Source organism: Lissotriton vulgaris, chromosome 7 (genome assembly GCF_964263255.1).
Source record: "Lissotriton vulgaris chromosome 7, aLisVul1.2, whole genome shotgun sequence".
NCBI classification, from domain to species: Eukaryota; Metazoa; Chordata; class Amphibia; order Caudata; family Salamandridae; genus Lissotriton; species Lissotriton vulgaris.
In genome coordinates this window covers 1,018,191,741-1,018,196,249 of record NC_141695.1, presented here as the reverse complement: position 1 = coordinate 1,018,196,249, position 4,509 = coordinate 1,018,191,741, and the positions used below count along the sequence as shown (strand labels likewise).

General features: G+C 45.2%; 1 pseudogene; it reads left to right on the top strand.

Annotated features, from left to right (window-relative positions):
* The first annotated feature begins 3,433 nt into the window (after positions 1–3,433).
* Positions 3,434–4,203, top strand: LOC147702856 (dead end protein homolog 1-like; annotated as a pseudogene).
* The last annotated feature ends 306 nt before the right edge of the window (positions 4,204–4,509 follow it).

Genomic DNA, 4,509 nt, shown 5'->3' with positions numbered 1-4,509 from the left:
CTACGTGCAGGTGAAGGGGACTGCCATGGGGTGTCCTTACGCCCCAGAAATGGCGGTCCTCTTCATGTCCCTGTATGAGGAGCGCTTCATTTACCAAAATAACCCATTTTTACATAACATAGCAACATGGTATCGCTATATAGATGATATCTGGTGCCAATGGAAAGGGTCCGAAGAAATGCTGACCGAGTTTCACCAATGGTTGAACACCAGACACCCAGACATCAAATTTACGATCACATATAGCAGAACATCTCTCACCTTTCTGGATGTTGTGGTCGTTTCCCATCAGAACCAATTGTCAACTACTCTACATCGCAAAAACACTGACAAAAATACAACATTGCACTTTGCGAGTTATCATCCCAAAAGTTTGAAAACGAATTTGCCATATGGTCAAATGTTAAGAATCCGACGCAACTGCGCAAGGAAGGAGGACTTCATGACGCATTCCCAAATTCTTAGCGATCAACTCGAACAAAGAGGTTACCCACGGAAACTGCTCAAACACTCAGCAACACGAGCATGGCATACCCCCCGTGAGGAATTACTGAGAAAAAAAGACATCAAACCCCTTGATAGACCAGTTTGTGTCACGACATTCGGACCTTACACAAATAAATTCAAATCCATCATTCTCAAGAATTGGCATTTGATAACGAACTCGGAAATTCCGATTGACAAGCCATTGTTTGCCCTTAAAAAGAACAGAAGCATCTCCCAATATATTGTGAGAGCTGATCTAGGGGTGAGTCAAGCTAAAACAGATTTACGCACTTTGTGGAAACTACCACCTTTAATAGGCCACCACAAATGTGGCACATGTGCTTCCTGCCCTAGTACAATCGAAGGGGAGGATTTTCAATTCAACACAACAAAATGGAAACATAAAGGTTTCTCAAACTGCAAGACACACAATGTTGTTTATGCAATAATGTGTCCATGTCCCAAGTTGTACATTGGGAAGACCACCCAAAAAGTTAACCAACGAGTGGCCCAACACAGGTCCAGAATCAGACACAAAGTGCTGTCCGCACCGATGGTACAGCACTTTGTGGAACAACAACACACTGAGAAAGACTTTAAATGGACGGTGCTACAAGCCATGAAAGCCCCCCCAAGGGGAGGCAATATAGATACCATGTTGCTTAAGAAAGAAGCATACTTAATTCTTAGGTTTAATTGCGTGATGGACGGACTGAATGAAATTTCGGAATTGCAAAGGTCAAGCTATTGAGTCCTCTGTTCACCCTCCTTTATTAATATACTCATTCACTGACATGTAACATACAGCGCTACCCACCCAGTCACCACTTGTAGCTCTCTATAAAGCCAAGAATGGGAAAAACTACATTTCCCACAATACCGAGCACCACTTATTAGCAGGAAACAGAGTCCCGCCCTGTGTTGGAAACCGGAGTTTCACAGCAGCGTTAGGAGTGAGCGTCACGCAGTCCCTTTGACTCTGAAACATTGTCCAAATAGATGGAGGTAAGAGAAGTAAAAATAACAACCATGCACGCGTTGCACCAGCGTTTTAATAACTAAAGCGGAATGGATGTCGAGTAATGATCGGCATTTTTCTTTGCTCACAGAACAGTTAACAGTGTCTACAAATACGACTTGAGCAATACAAAGTAAAGCAGCGCCGGGGCCAGCCGGTGGCGTCCAAATAACAAGTAAGCAAGGTTGCACAACAGCGCATAGGACATAGGCATAATCGCGCACAAGAGCGAGCGGTAAATTCGATCTACACTTTACTTCCAAACAGAACCCCGAAACTGCGTGGAACCTCAAACAGACTCCCACATAAGGTCATTCCACCTCCACGAGGGATCAGAAAAAAAGAAGTAAGTGACAGGGTAGCTCAAAAATAGTTAACACATGTTGATGAGTATGTTTAAATTCAAAATCCTAAAATCACCAATCCTTTAATTCAACTTAGGTATTGGTGAAAAAATATGGATAACTTGATGGCCCGAGCCTGAATATTTCAGCTTCCAACAACATTTTGAAAGGTAAAAATTCCCCGAAAGGTTTTTCCTTTACATTACTGATGTCAAATAGCGGAGAGTAGGAGATACTGAAATGTCCCCAATTTTACACCGTAGGCATACAGCTCAGCCCTGAAGAAGAACCCCACTGGAAAAGGAAGGGTTTGGAAACGCGTCGGCTATACGGCTGTCTAAAAAGTCGAGTGAACCCAAATGTTAGGGGGTATTAATCAAGGGCATCGCAACTAAAGCCGGGTTGCCCATTATGCCAATTCAGAAGCAAAATCCATTTGTAATAACATCAGTCTAGGTGTACACGACTTATTGCCAAACCAGATTGTAATTGTATTCGCATTTGAATGTTTTGCTACTGCATTTCTTTTGTTTAGAGATTGTTTTGTCATGTTTGCAAATGTTCTCATTGTTACCTCAGTGAAAGGAAATGTCTAATCTTCTGAAGTATTGCAAAATGTAAATATGTATTGTAAAAATTGTTTGCGAAAACGTTTAACACCCTCTTGAAATAATTCAAAAGAGGGCACACATCAGCTGAATAAATAAGCTGTTGTGATCTGACTCCGAGTCCTGGCATTCTCTTTTTTTGATACATAGTATATTGTCCAGCCAGGACCCGTAGGACAAAACCCCCCATTGTTTAAACTGACATAACATTGGCAACAAGGGTGGTCTGCCTCATGTGGCAAACCACGGCGGCTGAACACAGTCTTTTTAAGTGCGCAGTGCTCGTGCCGTGTCACAGCCACGTCTCTGCAACATCCGAATGGGTAAAGCGTGCTGTGGCCCGCATGATGTCAGCGGGTGGCACAATTAGCTGATGCGTCCAGACCATCGATACAGCACATGGTGGAAAGGCAAGGTGGCCTGTGGTACACCCACCTGGCAGTGTATGATGGCATCTTCCAGACGCAACTAACTGAGAGTGGCATTAACCTGTGAAGGCTGAGTCAGAGTAGTTCATGGGGGGCTGATCACATTCGACCTGCAGCGCAGTGACACTACTCCATTGCCACGCCTAAGACAGAGCTACGGCTTCGGTGGCACCCACACCATGTCACACCTCCCTATGATAGAGCCATTTTTGGTGGAAGCTGCAGCGTCAGCTCAAGCCCAGAGGTGGAAGGAGTGGATGGAGTGAGTGCTCCTCTTCTTTGAGGCTACAAAAGGGGACAATGAGCAGAAAAATGCCATGATACTGCATCTGGAAGGGAGAGATGTCAACAAGATATCCAAGACGGTGGCAGAGGGTGCACCAAAATCTCATTTCACACTAATTGAGGCCTTAAATGCTCATTTCGAGCCCATGGTAAATCAAGATGACAAGCGATTTGTGTTCAGGCAGGCCAGACAGCAGCCACAGGAGTCCCTAGATGTGTTCCATGCATGCCTAAAGGAGCTAGCAAGCACCTGTGGTTTTCAAGATGAGACAGAAGAGATTAGGGACCAGATTATTCAGGGTGTGCCTCAGTGAAGTTAAGAGAGCGCATCCTGGAAGAACCCGGAAAGTCGTTGGCAGACATACTCACCTTAGTGAGGACAGAGAGACCACTGCATTGTCGTGCACCGAGAAGTGCGAGCTGTGCGTCGATGGCGTGCCCTGCCACCTGAAGCAGGGAGAGCTGAAAATGGCACTGCAACAGCTGAATTCCGGAATTGAGGATATCGCTTTGTACCCAAGCCCCACCAAGAAACGCAAACTGCTGGCTGTGGTGAAATATAACTCTCACCGAGCTGCAGCAATGGCCAAAAAATTCTTTGTGGAAGATAACTTGAGGTTGCATGGACAGAAGCTTAGCGTGGGCTGGCTGAAACCGGACTTAAAGCAAAAACTACAAATTGTTTCAGAGAAAACCACTACCTCTCCTTGTGAGCTAAATTGGACAAGTCAATTTCATCTGTTCCTGCCCAGCAGTCTGAGAAGAAGAATCGGGACCAGCTGAAATCCGGTGGCTGTATAGTGGGCTCTCCAGTATTCTTGGGCAACCCCTTGGCTGTTAGCCCAGAGGGACTGATGCGCTTCTAGTATCAGGTTGTAAATCCAGGCTATCCAAGTCCATTCAGAGGGTACACCTAGGTCATGCCTGACAAAATGGGTTTGCGAAACGAGCATGATCAGGCAAAAGAGGTTGTTGCTCTACTAGTCCTAAAATCACTTGGTGAGTTAGTTCCCGGCCGGACAAGGGCGCAGTAACAAGCATCCTGTTATTTGGGGCCTACGTACACCACGTGGCGTCATTGAATACAAATGCCACCAGTGCGGGCGGCAAAGTTGTATGTTGGGACGCTGTCACTCGATCGTCCCGACATAACACACAGGGAAGATAGCCTTGAATTGAGTAAATACCCTACTGCCTATTTAAAGTAAAAAACCGGGACATTTCACAAAAATAGAAGAAGGGCTACAATTTTACTTCAAGCGAGCGCACAGAATGACAGTGATCCTCAGCAGATAAGGCAGTAAGAACCTACATAAAATAAAAAATGTAAACCCAGTAGC